We start from the raw sequence: 15,970 nt of genomic DNA on the forward strand, positions 1-15,970 counted from the left end.
TTTGCTAATAGCCCCGTATATTTCACAGAGTGCCTCCTTAGCATTAGCGCTGGGGGAAATGTAGACACCGACTATAAGGACAGAGGTGAGTTCCTGTGGTAAATAAAATGGTCTGCAGCTAACAGCTACAAACTCCACTAGCAGTGAGCAGTATTTGGAAACCAACACAGAGCGAGGGCATAGTTAAGGGCAACAGATGCTGTACGGAAGGTGATGTATTTAAATGCACATAGCATTTTGAATAAGGTGGACAAATTCATGGCACAATTAGACATTGTGGGCATCACTGAGCTGTGGCTGAAAGAAGGCCATAGATGGGAGCTTACCATCAAAGGATATGCTTGATTTTGAAAGGGCAGGCAGGAAGGCATAGGTGGTGTGGCTCTGTTGGTAAGAGGTGGAATTCAGAAAGAGGCAATATAGGATCAGAGAATGTCATGGGTGATGTTAAGAAATTGCAAGAGTAAAAAAAAACATTATGGGAATCATATATAGGCCTCTACATAGAAGCCAAATGTGGGGGTGAGATTCCAAAAGGAGCTGAAAAGGGCCTGTATATGGGCAATATTACAATTTTAATAGGGGACTTAAACATGCAAGGGGATTGGGAAAATCACGTCGGTGTTGGATCGCAAGAGAGAATTTGTTGAATGCCTACGAGATAGCTTTTTAGAACAGCTTGTGTCGAGCCTACTCAGGGGAAGACGATCTTAGATTGAGCGTTGTATAATAGCCTCAATTTCTGCTGAAATATAGATAATCTTTAGTCTTTAATATGAAGGGGCCACTGAAGGCCACTCCAGAAATATAGCAGATTAATCTTCAAATGATCACTCTTCTTCCTCAACACTCAGAGTTTAAAACTCCCCAATACTTAAACCTCAATAAAGTTTTTTTTTTCCATTTTTCTCATCTATTTGGGTCACTTCTTTTCCTGCTTACAACAATCAATTGAGTTTTTTTTTTAAACAAAGTACTTTTCCCCTCCAACTAAAAAGCTACATATCATTCATGCTTTAGGGCTGCAACACCCATCAGTGAAATATATCAATTGGAAAAATGATTCTGTACATTGATGGATTCCATTGGTCAGGAGTCAGGTTTCATCCACATGCTACCAGATAAAAGAAAGTAAAAACTTGGAACTTGACCCCCTGTAATGGAAGGCACCGGCAGAAAAGCAAGTCGACTGTATAATGTAAAGAATCTTGCAATGCATCGAATGCACAAGTGCACTGGGGCTGCCTTTGAGATTATTCTTTTGGATTGCCTATGCTGCGCAATGTCAGGTATCACAGGTGGGTGTTTCAAAGTTCAATGTAAATTTATTACCGAAGTACATATATGTCACCATATACTAATTTTTTTTTGCAGACATTCACAGTACAAAGGAATGCAATAGAATCAATGAAAGACTACACACAGAGACTGACAAACAACCAATGTGCAAAAGAAAACATACTATGCAGGACATAAATAAATAGATTCAGAATCAGAATAAAGTTTAATATCACCAGCATATGTTGTGAAATCTGTTGACATTGTGGCTGCAGTATATGGCAATACCTCAAAAGAAAAAATGAACTACAGTAAGTACATTAATATTAAATAGTTAAATTAAGTACTGCATAAATAGAAATAGTAAAGTAGTGAGGTAGTGTTGATGGGTTCAATGTTCATTCAGAAATAGGATGGCAGAGGGGAAGAAGCTGCTCCTGAATCATTGAGTGTGTGCCTTCAGGCTTCTGTACCTCCTTTCTGATGGAAGCAATCAAGCAAGGCATGACCGGGGTAACAGTGGTCCTTAATGAGGGACACCGTTTTATGAGGCATCGCTCCTTGAAAATGTCCTGGATACTACGAAGGCCAGATGGAGCTGACGAAGATTACAACTCCCTGCTGCTTATTTCTATTCTGTGTGGTAGCCCCCCCACCATACCAGTATCGCAGCCGGTTATAATGCTCTCCCAATACATCTCTACATCAGGGGTTTCCAGCCTATTTGATGCCATGGACTAATATCATGAAGCAAGTGGTCCGTGGATCCCAGACTAGTAACCCCTCGAGATAGGTAGATAGATAAATAGCAAAATAAATAAATAGGTAAATATGACAGGATGTCCAGTTATGACCGGGGGCGGGGAGAGAGTGGGGGAGAGAGTGGGGGAGAGAGTGGGGGAGAGAGTGGGGGAGAGAGTGGGGGAGAGAGTGGGGGAGAGAGTGGGGGAGAGAGTGGGGGAGAGAGTGGGGTCTGAAGCAAAGCAACTTTTTTCCAATTTTAAAGGGAAGTGCACAGCAAATATGGGAGATAAAAAACCATATATATTAGGCAAAAAGGGCCTAACTTTAGCTACACTGTCAAACTAAAGCCAATCCCAATACAGAGGCTTGCCCATAGCAGCTAAATATTAAATTAATGCCGCTCTTTAACAGGGTCACTCGGAACAGTAGTCTTCTTTCCCAGAACCAGGACAATGGTAAGAGGGCAGATTTTGCTCTGCTTTTGGTCAAATCTTCACAAGACTGAAACGAGAGGAGGAGAGTTAAATACCACGACAATGAAACACTAATTGGCTGGAACATGCATACTCTCGGGTGTGATTGCCGAACCTGTTTCGCAGTCCACCTGCGAGGGAGCATAGATCCTGCAGCCGAGTTCATAGTTGTGACATACAGTAAATAGGTAAACAAATAAATAATACGGGGAACATGAGTTGTAGGGTCCTCAAGGTGAGTCAATAGGCTGTGGAATCAGTTCAGAGTTGGAGAGTAAAGTTATCCTCGCTTTCAGAAGCCTGATGGTTGAAGGGTAATAACTGTTCCTGAACCTGGTGGTGTGGGGTCTGAGGCTCCTGTACCTCCTTCCTGAGAGCAGCAGTGGGCTCGGTGCACGGCCCGGATGGTGGGGGTCCTTAATGATGGATGCTGCTTCGTTACGGCAGAGTTCCTTTTAGATATGCTCAGTAGTGGAGAGTGTTTTGCCTGTGATAGGATTGATAAGATGTCCTGTTGGCAACATGGAACCTCAATTTTCACTGCTTGTGATACATCAATCATCCATATAAAAGATTTCACCAAAATGGTAGAGAAAGAGTAGAGATTCCACAACAATATATAACGTTCACAAGCAGTCAATGGTGAACAGTACTACTGCCAGTTCTCATTAAGGTTTAGATCTTGAATCCCTGCTTGAGCTATATTTTTATTATTCAGCTGCTTTATCTTTTGTAATTCAATGTATTCACAACAGGGATTGTGCATAAGCATATAATAATGCATGAAGTACTTGCCTGATCTCCTCTCATAGCAACCAGAATTATTTTACCCTCCAGCCAAATTATCATATTCCCTTTTAAAGTGTATTTCAGACTCTTTTAAATAATTACTTTGCGACACATTTCCATAATGTAATCATCCTCTGTTCAAAAATACTTTCTCTAATTTCCCTATTCCAAATTTTGGTTGTGCTGTTAATTTTCTGTTATTCAGAATCATCTGCTCCCATCACATGTTGACCTTTGCACTCCAGCCATCAAACTTTGTCCAAAGTTCAAAGATCAACATTCATTATCAATGTACGTATGCAGTGTGCAACCCTAAAATCATATCTTCTCCACAGACAGTCATTAAACAAAGAACCATGGAGCCAACCCATTCAAAGAAAATCAAACATCACTCCCCCTGCACAAAAATCACGCAAATGGCAACAAAAAGTGAAAATACAGAATATAAAAGTGCAGAATCAAAAGCTGTATTTCAGTACAGTTCAATATCTACTGTAGCTGAGATAGCATTACAGGGGACTGCACTGAGGCCATTTCCTGTATGAACAACATATAAACTCTCACCTCTACTACATGCTGCAGTTATCTTTCTGTAAATCAGGTTCATAAATAGTCTAGCAGATCAAAACCTGTTACAAACCAACAAGCTAATTTACTTGAATGAACAGAACACAGGATTCACAACAACACACACAAAATGCTGGTGGAACACAGCAGGCCAGGCAGCATCTATAAGGAGAAGCACTGTCTACGTTTCACAGGATTCACAACAAACTTCAGACAATATTCTGCTGATACTTAGTTCATATTTACAAATCTGCTCTTCTCAAATGCTGCATGATAAAAACAATGATAAGGATGGATCCATTGCTAATACAACATATCCTTATTGTCTGCTTGGAACCATGCCATTGTCACACTTAGACGTAGAGTCATAAGACCATAAGGTACAGGAGTAGAATTAGACCACTCGGCCCATTGAGTCTGCTCCGCCATTTCATCATGGCTGATCCATTCTTCCTCTCAGCCCCAATCTCCTGCCTTCTCCCCATATCCCTTCATGCCCTGAACAATCAAGAAACTATCAACCTCTGAGCCCTAAAGCACTTCTGCACAGAAACAAGCTTTTCAGCCTATCTTGACTTGCTGACCTGTTATCCTGCCCAGTCCCTAGCACCTGGACCATAGCCTGCCCATCCATATACTTATCAAAACATTTCTTAAATATTGTAATTAAACCCATATGCATCATCTCCTTCAGTCAATTCCTGCGTAGATTGTTTATGTCGAAACTAAAGATGGCTGTAACTATCTCCTTATGGAACAGTGCATTATGGCAGCTTGTTTTTATTACGATTTGCTGCTTTGTTCCATCTAACCTGAGGCTCTATTGAATGGCATTTCAAAGTAAGTGCTGAAATCGCAACTGGTAATTGACCAGCAATTGTCTGACCTGTTGCTAGACGCACACAAACATGATTTGAGTGTTTAGCCAACACTTGACATCCTGTTTGGCCTACAGTACCTTCTCAGAATTCAATTTTTGTGAGCTGCTGCAACAGCTGTGGCTGAAATTACTGAATGAAAACCAGGACTACACTTCTTATGGGGAATCTGATATGAAGCTATCAACAATCCCTAATTTTGTATTCGTTCAATTTAACCCTTGAGGTCCAAATATTGTTCTGTTAAATTAATGCTTCACTTTCCTGAAATCCAATATATGCTTTCTAATACCTTGTGCCTAGAATTTCTCACAGTACTCCAGTGTGGTTTTGCAGATCTATAACTTACTTCTCCTCATGTACTCATAGATACAAGGGAAAGCATTCTACTAGTCTTGACCACTTTGACTTAGTATCATAACTTTGAATAGCATGGAAATGGATCAAGTGGTCCATCATGTCCACAATATCCATTGCATTTATCTGCACTAGGCTCATGTATCTTCATTTTGTCTATAATGTTCTATGCCTCACTGATTCAAGTATTCCTCTAGATTCTTCTTAAAATTTGCATTAAAACCCGTCACGATGTGCGCTGGCAATGTCAGAAGCCAAGTGCAGAGGAAAGACAGACTCCGATGTAGAGACAGCAACTAGAGGTGGCTCGGTCGAGCGACGCCGCAGGACATGCATGCTCAAAACCAGGACCCTGCGAATATCTCTAATCAGGCGTCTGCTTAAATAATACAAGTAACACGGAATCCTCGCGCCCATCAAAATAAGCTTAACAAGTTTAAACAGAAGACATCAGGAGACAGCATTATAGAGAGAGATAGTTGCTCGAGAAAAAACGCAAGTAAGTCTAAATAATTAAAGACCTTCATGAAACAACAATTCAGCTGCTCTTAAAAACCTTGGAGGCTAATAGTCTCTGACTCCTCACACAAGCCCAAAGAGGGCATTACAATACTTGTCTCTATTGTGGTGCATTCTGGGTTCCAGCCTTTCTCTGTCTGGAAAAATGGCCCACAGGTTCCCTTTGAACCTCCAACTGCTCATCATTTATCTACGCTTTCTTGCTTAAGGCAACTCTAGTATAGGGGAAAAGATTCTATCCATCAATCACACCTCTGCTCATAATTTACATACCGTATATGTACCAGATCACTGCCCAGCCTTCTCAGATCCAGAGAAAACAAATCCAGCCTATCATGTCTTTTGTTACAACTGAAAGGCTTCAGCATCCTCACCAGCACACCAGTTCACAGTTGTTGACCATTCATCAATGGAACTGGGTTAGGAAACACTACACAACTTCTAATTAATGGAAGCTCACACTTTATTGACTTTGCACAAAAAACAACATAACTATTTTGACCCCAGGCCAGCAGTTTGGAACATGAATTCCACTGTTCCTTCTGTACCAATACTCACTGAGACAACTTGTCCAATTTATAGCACCGAAATAGGGGATCTCCACTGGCCAGACAATTGATCCATTCTTCAGCCAGCCCCTGGCATGGGGATTATTCCTCGCAATGGTGATTCTCCGGAGTTATCACTAAGAGCACAATCGAAGTGTCCACTTTTATATTCATTTCTTGTCAATTCAAATGTAGCATCCCAGTGTCATTGGCTGTAGGTCATGCATCTGACCTTTAACACCTGTGCTCCAGGCCAGTGTCCATTAATGCCCTCTTTCCAGCCTGACAATCGTTAATTCATGGCTCTTTGTTCTCATTCAGCAATGAGCTTGATTTATGCAAAATGGATACTGACTCCAACAGTCAAAAACTTGCATGTTAATGCAACCAAGGAACATCTCACAAATAACTTCTTAATCAGAAATTATCTCTAGTCCAGCATGTTACCTGAAGCATCACTGTGTCTTCTTTAAAACACCAATCAAGCCAAGAAACTAACACACAGAATGGAGAACATAAAACAGTACCACAAAATGGCACATGGCAGGAACAAAGACAATTGATCTGTTTGTTTCCACTGTCCTTGACCCATTCAAGTTCAACATTTTCTTCCATATTTCAAAGCTGCGATGGTCAACATCTCCCCTTTTTTGATCCACAGAAAACCCTGTGGAATCACACTACTATTTATATGTCTGAGTGAATATAGCACAAAAGGAACACCGGCATCCATGAATACATCAAAATATACTGATAAAGATTTACAAATATCATCAATACAAGAATTCTTCTTCTACAAAAACACAAAGAAACATGATAAAAATGTTCCCACTTTCATACAATATGAAAAGGCATTTATCAGCAACCAATAATACTTAAAAACATCATGGAATGAAGAAAACCAAAATCACCAAAAGGAGATTTAGACTGGCATGTGGCAGTTTAAGTTATTAAAGTTGCCATAACAAAAACACTGGGGACAAATACATTGGATGACCATTGGAACCAAGGGCAAAGCAATAATAACATGTGAAGCAATACACATCCATGGATATACATCAACATTTAAACTCCAGTTCCAAACTTCAATCCCAAAAGGATGGATTCTGCAAAACATCATTAGCTCAACCCACATGATCTTTAATAGTCTTGGATAACTCATCCCATTGTTTAATAATAGCTTCATTATGCTAAATAACTCTATCCCACTCTGCTGTAAAATGAAATATTGTTATTAACAGGTAAGGCAGTTTGAGAATAATCATAAGAAACAAACCCACAATCTCTTAATCTATTCTTAATTAAATTCTCTAAATAAACCCAATATTTTACTTTTCAATGACAAGAACCAATTTACTCACTTTGTAGGTCTGAACATCATCATACAACAAAGGACAAGCAAAGGTGATCATGGTATCAGTTGTCATCATTCACACCATGGAGTAAGGTATGAATGGAAAATCTTAGAGCACCAGGCCCACGGGGATTGAGTTACCTGGGCATATGATAATCTAGTTTCTGATTTGTGTCCACAATACATTTACATTCACAATAAAACATCATGTTCCACTGTAATCCTCGTACTCCCACCTTTTCAACCATTATTCAACCACAAATGTCAACAGACATCAGTCTCATTTCTTCTATGCAATCTCATCTCAGTCCTTCATAAATTTGTGTATAGAACATGCAATCTTCAACACAGCCTTCGACCATTATGAGGCTACTCATCAGTAGCATTCTAACCTGACTCATTTCCAAACACTTGTAAATAAAAATATCAAGAGTAGTTTCTGTACTTACCTAATTATCTGATTCCTCCTCTAAATTCAAGGTCTCTATCCCCAGCTGTATTTCCAGAATAGCTGGTGGTGAACACAGTCTCCCATCTGCCTCTTTTGTCTTTGCATTGGCTTAGGCAATTGCAAAGATTTCCCTCCCTTCTTAATACTGAGTATGAAGTTGGCCGTCCTTAACCTCTGGGTACAGTCTACAACTGGTTGCCAAACTCACTGAGGATGCAACTTCTCCCTCATCCTCCTCATCATTGATTGACGAAAAATAAATCTAAGAGCATCATCATCTCCATCTAGAGCATCTCATTGACAACATGCCTTATGGACTTCAGCTACTAGAGGACTTTGACTATCTCCAAGGCACTTAAGCTGGTAAGTATGACACCAACAGAACTTATTTGGAACAATATGGATTCAATAAACTGATGGACTGGCTCTATCAACAACATCATGTGGTCCCACAGATCTCAGAGATGTAAAAGGGCCCAGCTGATGTACTGAAATTATAGCCTTCTGTCCTATCCCCAACTCCCTAGGGTTTGCTTGCACATCAAAATAAGCTTTACTCAGCTATTTCTTCCATCCCATTTTATAGGCTGTGACATAATGGGCTTCCTTAATAGAGTTGATTAATTGCTGCACCCATTTGTCCTTTACAGATACCATCATACTCAGGCTCTGATAAATCTAACCCAACCTGGAATTCTAACCCTCTCACTTCCTTCATGGTCATCAACTTAAAAGGTGTAATAGCAGTAGAAGCAGCTTTGGTGGTACAGAGTATCATAAGGACATAGGATAGGTCACTGTCCTATGTGATCCTATGCTGTTTAGCCATTTTAGCTAACATTGTCTTCAAAGTTCTGTTCATCCATTCAACAATTCCACTGTGTTTGTGTTGATAAGGAATATGAAACCTCTGCTTTACCCCAAACAGTCTCATCAGATTTTGCATCACCTGTGCGGTGGATTGAGGAGCTTGATCCAATTCTAAACTCCTTGGCAATCTCCAATGAGTAAAGACTCTCTCGAACAAAATCCTAGCTGTAACCTTAGTGGTGTTACTTCTGGTTGGAAAAGCTTCTACCCATTTGGAGAAAGTATCTACCATCACGAGGACTTATTTCAGTCCTCCAGGGGATGGAGGTAAAGGTCCTACAAAATCAATCTGCTAGTTAACCCATGGTCCTTCTATGGGCCCTGTGTGTCTTAAAACTGCATTCCCAGCCACTTTATCAGAGTTATACCGGGCACAAATCCAACAATTCTTACAATAATGTTTTACATCTCCTTGCACCTTTGGCCACCAACACAGATTCTTCAACAGATGGAACACATTGTTGGGAAATGTATGATAATGCATTTTGGTAAAAGGAATAGAGCAGACTTAAAGGGAAATAGAATATAGAAACAAGGAGATAATACTGAGGCTTTATAAGACACTAGCCAGGCCACACTGAAAGTACTGCCAACAGTTTTAAGCCCCTTTTCTTAGAAAGGATGAATTATCATTGGAGAGAGTTCAGAGGATGTTCACGAGGATGATTCCAGGAAAGAAAGGGTTAACACGAGGAGTGTTTGGCAGCTTTGGGCCTGTACTTGCTGGAATTTAGAAGAATGTGTGGAGATCTCATTGACTAACTAAATCTACAGGTATACTGTTTGCTTGTTTCTGCATCATCATTCTTGCTCCTAGTTTAGCTAACTCATCAGCCTTCCTGTTCTCTTTTGGGGAAGCCTTTGCAAGAGTCTTCACCCTCTTTACTCCATAAGTATTTCCTCTTGCCTTCTCAAATATATACTTCCACAAGGGTGCTGAAGTTAAAGGTTTACTATCTGCTGAAACATAACCTCTAGCTTCCCATAATGGTAACTATTCAGTCAAACTAGTACAAACATATATGCTAACTGAGTGTACGATGGCTCCTGAAGGATATCTGACAACAAAAGCTCCACTGCTTGTGCACTCATTGTTGCAGGGAACTTGATTGCAATACTTTCCATCTCTACTGCTTCCTCATCCTCTACATATATACCACATCCCGTGAGTCTCCATCCTGAAATGATGACGATCCATCAAAGATCCTTAAAGAGGAACTTTCTGAACAGATTGCTTTATTTTCCTCTCCTTATTATAAGAGGGGAATGAACAGCTCATTCTGTACTTATATGACTTTCACCTGACATTCATGAGGTCACCCCAATAAGTTAGATTATCAGCAAGAATGGTTGCACTGTTAACTCTTAACTGCAACATTACAACCCTGTAACAACAATGTCCATCAGACTAGCCAAGTTTGACTGACTGCTCCATCCTCAATACAACCATCAAGTAAAAGCTGATTTGGAGTCTCATCTGTTAAAATGGTTAATAGATTAAGGCTTATAATACAAGTGAAATGTTCAACTGCCAAAACACACTCACATATTGTATATTCTTGCTCTACTGGCACAAGCATTCAAGATGCATATGCCCCTAGCTCCAGTTGACCATGTGTCTCCCGGGGTAACACAGCTGATACCATGCTACTAGTGGCAGGAGCCCCCAAAGAGAACTGCTCAGAAGGGTTTGGGGGTCTGAGGATCAGGTGCTTCTGCAAGACTAGCTTTAAGATCTGAAACTGCCTTGACATATTCTGATTTCCATTCCCATAGAACTCCTTTCTTGTCAGATGCTGGAGCAGGAATCCAATCACAGACCCAGAACTGTGCATGCAGTGATATCAGGTAACAAATCCCAAGGTACAAACAAATCCAGCATCAAAGATCAAGCAGAGATCAAAACATCTAGAGAAAAACAGGCAGCAGCAACACTCTCCGGTCCTGTTCACCCTGTACACATCAGACTTCCAATATAACTCAGAGTCCTGCCATGTGCAGAAGTTCGCTGATGACACGGCCATAGTGGGGTGTGTCAGGAATGGACAGGAGGAGGAGTATAGGAAACTGATACAGGACTTTGTGATATGGTGCAACTCAAACTACCTGCGTCTCAATATCACCAAGACCAAGGAGATGGTGGTGGACTTTAGGAGATCTAGGCCTCATATGGAGCCAGTGATCATTAATGGAGAATGTGTGGAGCAGGTTAAGACCTACAAGTATCTGGGAGTACAGTTAGACGAGAAGCTTGACTGGACTGCCAACACAGATGCCTTGTGCAGGAAGGCACAGAGTCGAATGTACTTCCTAAGAAGGTTGGCGTCATTCAATGTCTGTAGTGAGATGCTGAAGATGTTCTATAGGTCAGTTGTGGAGAGCGCCCTCTTCTTTGTGGTGGCGTGTTGGGGAGGAAGCATTAAGAAGAGGGACGCCTCACGTCTTAATAAGCTGGTAAGGAAGGCGGGCTCTGTCGTGGGCAAAGTACTGGAGAGTTTAACATCGGTAGCTGAGCGAAGGGCGCTGAGTAGGCTACGGTCAATTATGGATAACTCTGAACATCCTCTACATAGCACCATCCAGAGACAGAGAAGCAGTTTCAGTGACAGGTTACTATCGATGCAATGCTCCTCAGACAGGATGAAGAGGTCAATACTCCCCAATGCCATTAGGCTTTACAATTCTACCGCCAGGACTTAAGAACTTTTTAAAAGCTATTATTAATGCTTTTTGAGATGGTGATTTAGATGCATATCATATTTTTTACTGAGTTAAGTATTGTATGTAATTAGTTTTGCTACAACAAGTGTATGGGACATTGGAAAAAAAGTTGAATTTCCCCATGGGGATGAATAAAGTATCTATCTATCTATCTATCTATCTATCTATTCAGACAAACAGATACAAATGCTGGAAAGGCTCAGGAAAATTCTCTGGCAACAAACAACTGAAAACACAGGACTGAAATACACTGAGCAATAAACAGAGAGGCAGATGATAGGTGGAGCACAATGAGACACAGGTGGCAGCAATACAGGTAATAATGAGAAACAGGTGAGAGACGGAGTACTCAGTGATACAGGGGCCGGAGTAGAGCAGGAGCGGGGACAGGAGCACATGGCAATACAAAACCCCAGACTGACAGCTAGGGGGAAACACACAAAAAGACAGAGTTCAACTGGAGGTACTGACAGTTTTTCATAAGCAGACAAGCTTTGGTGGCAAAGCCATCTCTATTGTTTCTACAATACCCCACCAAGCCAAGAAATGACCTTGGTCCCCTCGCATCCGTGGGTAGAGATAGCTTTGCTAACATATCTACACATTGTCTATCAATCTCTTGTCTCCCTGGGGTTATGACCAGTCCCAAGTAACTAACCTGCTGCTTCATGATTTGAGCCTTTTTAGAATTAACACCTTCAAACCCATCTCCTGTAACGATTGCAGTAGTTCTTTAAGCAACTCATAATGCTCATCTTGGGTTTCTGTCTGTAACGATAGATCATCTACATATTGAATTAAACACTAGGTCAATTTGCCAACCATTGATGGGAAACAGAGGGAATTGTGAAACTCTTGTGGCAAAACTGTTCATGTATACCGTTGTCCTTTCCAAGTGAAAGCAATTTTATACTAACACTCTCTTTTCCATGGAACAAAGCAAAATCCATTACTCATATCCAGTACTTCAATCTGCTTTGCCACAATATTCTATGTAATCATAGTCTTTGGACTTGTGGCTACAGTAGAGGCAGTTAAAGAGGCAACTTTATTCAATTCCTGGTGATCTATGATGAATCAGATTTCTGAACTGGCCATATGGGTGAATTATTTGTAGACGCTTTTTCTCACAAAACTCTGTGTTAGCAAACTCTGAATAATTTTCTTTACAAACTGCCTCTGTTTGTTTTGGAAATCCATAACCCTTTTGGGATTTCACATCAGGGCCTCATATACACACCTCTCCTTGCATCCTGCCACAGTCATGTTTATGCTTGGCATATACTGCCTGGCAATCTAAAATAATTTGTCTAGCTTCTGAGTCACGTGTCACATTTTCTGCATTCACCCACATCCTCCCTACAATACACATCCTGTCCTCATATCGTCCTACTGGAACATCAATAGGGACCTGCTCTCTATCAACATTAAACTGCCAAATGATACAAGTAATTGGATCAAAATTCAGACCTGCTTTCCTAATAAAATGACTTCCCAGAATATGTTCCTGAGCAGTTGGCAAGTTGTTGAGCACAACTGGGTTGTCCCAACTGTATTTTCAGTGATGTAGTCAACCCCCAAAGCCTTCCCCATGAGTAAGTTTAGCCGCAAGGCAGCGGGGGTTTTGCTTTCAGAGTTTTCCTTCTCCTAGATGAGCTGCCAACCATGGCTATTGATCCTCATCTGTCCAAAGCGACTGGTTTTGAGATGCCTTTGCCCCCTTCTCCTATCAGTAGAAACTGTTCATGGTACAGCTAAGCCACACGTGAAGGCCAAGAGCTGGACTTGGTTGTCAAAGGGTATTTGAGATGCAGACCATTGGCAGCATTTAATAGGTAGTGGAGCTTATACACACTGTTCCCCTCCCCACCCCCCACCAGCTATAACAACCCTAAGGAGCTGATTATTCCCGTAAATCTGTAAATTTCCACAGAAGTATGGTGGACAACATTTGAAATTATTGCATCACCTGCTAAAAAGGTTCCAATGTGAAGGATTGAAAGAGGCTGCAGAGGGTTGAAGAGACATCTTCGAGAAGCAATGCCACGAGAAAGCGACAGAACTGACGCCATCCTGGACATATCTTCGTCTCATTACTACCACAAATCAAGAGGCAAAGGAACCTGAAGACTCACACTCAACATTTTAGAGACAGCATTTTTCCCCCTCTACTGTCAGATTTCTGAATGGACCATGTTCCTTTTCTATAGCACCATTTATTGATCCTGAAATTTATAGTTCTTATTATACATTTGCATTATATTTCTGCCACAAAACAACTCATTTCCTGTTACTTCAGTCAGTGATAATGAACCTGACTGTGATTCTGATTCTGATAATGGCAGAAGGCAACATGTCCCAAAAAATAAAATTGCAACCGTTCAGCTCAACAGGATTAGCAGCTGCTCGGTCTCAGCTTCCCCCAAATGTCCCCATTATCAGATAGCCAATTCTCTGTCAATTAGGATCTCTCCACATGTCATTAAAAAAAACCAAGCAGGAACATTGGCTATGGCAAAGGCTACGGGCACCAGAGAATATGTCAGCTGCAGTGCTGTAGCTCCAGAAACAATCACACCTCTAGCCAAACTGTTTCAGTGCAATTAAACTGGCAACATCCACACACAAATGTGAAAAATTACCCAATATGTCCTGTCCATAAAGAGCAGCAGAAGTTCAATGAAGCTAACAACTGCCTCGGTCTTTTGCCAAACTTCTAAAGCAAAAGAAAGTATGAGCAAATGTGGTGCTCTTCACCGGCCAGCAATAGCATGGAGGATCCTAACCACCCTACGTATGGACTGTTTATCCCACTCTCATCAGAGAAGAGGCTACGGCACGGCCACTGGACTTGAAAACAGTTCATCATTCTGATTAACACCTCTATCCATTAACACAACCCACCATCACTACGTACACAACACCTCACAACATACATTGGTGATACTAAACATGTTTCTGATTCTGATTTATGTATATACAATCAGTCTATGTATGTAACGACTACTTGTATATTGTGTTTTATAGGAATACCTTTATATTTATATTTATTAGGTTTTTTTGTTGTTTTCTTTATGTTTATTGTGTTTTTTATTTTGTGCTGCACCAGATCTGGAGTAACAATCATTTTGTTCTCCTGTACACTAGTGTACTGATGATTGATAATAAACAATCCTGAATCTTGCTATCCTGATTGAGTTAAGTTCTGGATTTTGTGATGACCTTACCATTGGTAATTCTTCCAATAGCTGGATGAGGGTGATTATCCAAGAGGAGTGTCATGATTTCCTGGTAATGCAAAGATTTGGAAAATTAAAATTGTAATTTAATTTTTTTTATGATTGCAAGACCATGCTGGACATTAAGAACTTAAACTGCTGCATGTCTAACCCACCAGCAAGTTGCTCGTTGGCAGAGAAACTGAAGGAAATGGACTTGGTATAGACGGTGATGTTACCTGCAACAGAGGGGCATTGGTGCGTGAAGGAGGTGTGCAGTCTAACAGCGAGTGATCACCTTAGTCGCTCTTCTTGTAATCACAGTGCCCTGTTGGACATTGGTGATGTGGCATGCTGCAAGTCCAATTCATTGGTTTACTGGTAAACGGCGGGCGTGTATGATGGACTGCTGCTTGGTCTCAGTAGTAATGAGGACCAGGCCTCAAACCACGATATCAACTATTTGCCACCGCCTGGCGGGGAGGGGGGGGGTTCGTCAGAGTCGAGTGCCCCACTGGAGCGACAGAAGCGGTGTGATGTGGCATAAGTAGGTCAGTGCTGCCCTCCCAGTGTTTGCTCAGCCAAAGACAAGCTGCTTTTGACTGTAAACTGCTGTAACATTCATGAACTCAGGGACGTGGATAATATTTTTTTGTGAGACTGTTTTACTGCTGCCTTATGTGTGCTATATGTGCCTTATGCTATGTATGACTGTTGGTACTGTGTGTTGTACCTTGGCCTTTTGTCTGTATTCATGTCTGGTTGAATGACAATTAAACTTCAGCTTGAACTTGAACTTAATTGAAGGCACTTATATGTGTGCCATTAGTGAAGTGTTTGCTTTTACCACCAAAAATAAGTGCAAACATTCATTTGACCCAATGAGGTCGTTCAGCACATGGAAACTAAGTAACAATTTTCAGTCACATCTTTATCAATGAGGGATAAAATGAATGTGAGAAGATGATTATTTTGCTCATCAAGTGCTCTCCCTGATTTTTGCACAAGTTCTGATCTATATGAGAAGTCATCCCTGACGCATCTCTTCCAGTGGCTTTTCTTTCCAGGGGCATTGCCAACTGTCAGTTGAGGTACAAGGCTGGCGCGAGAAAGGATACCAGCAAGCTGTTCCTATGCTCCTGGTGGTATTAGTGGCAGCATCTGTTCATTATCTGTGCTACATCTCTCAGACTTCCTGCCATA

This window comes from Hemitrygon akajei, chromosome 9 (genome assembly GCF_048418815.1).
Source record: "Hemitrygon akajei chromosome 9, sHemAka1.3, whole genome shotgun sequence".
Classification (NCBI taxonomy): Eukaryota; Metazoa; Chordata; class Chondrichthyes; order Myliobatiformes; family Dasyatidae; genus Hemitrygon; species Hemitrygon akajei.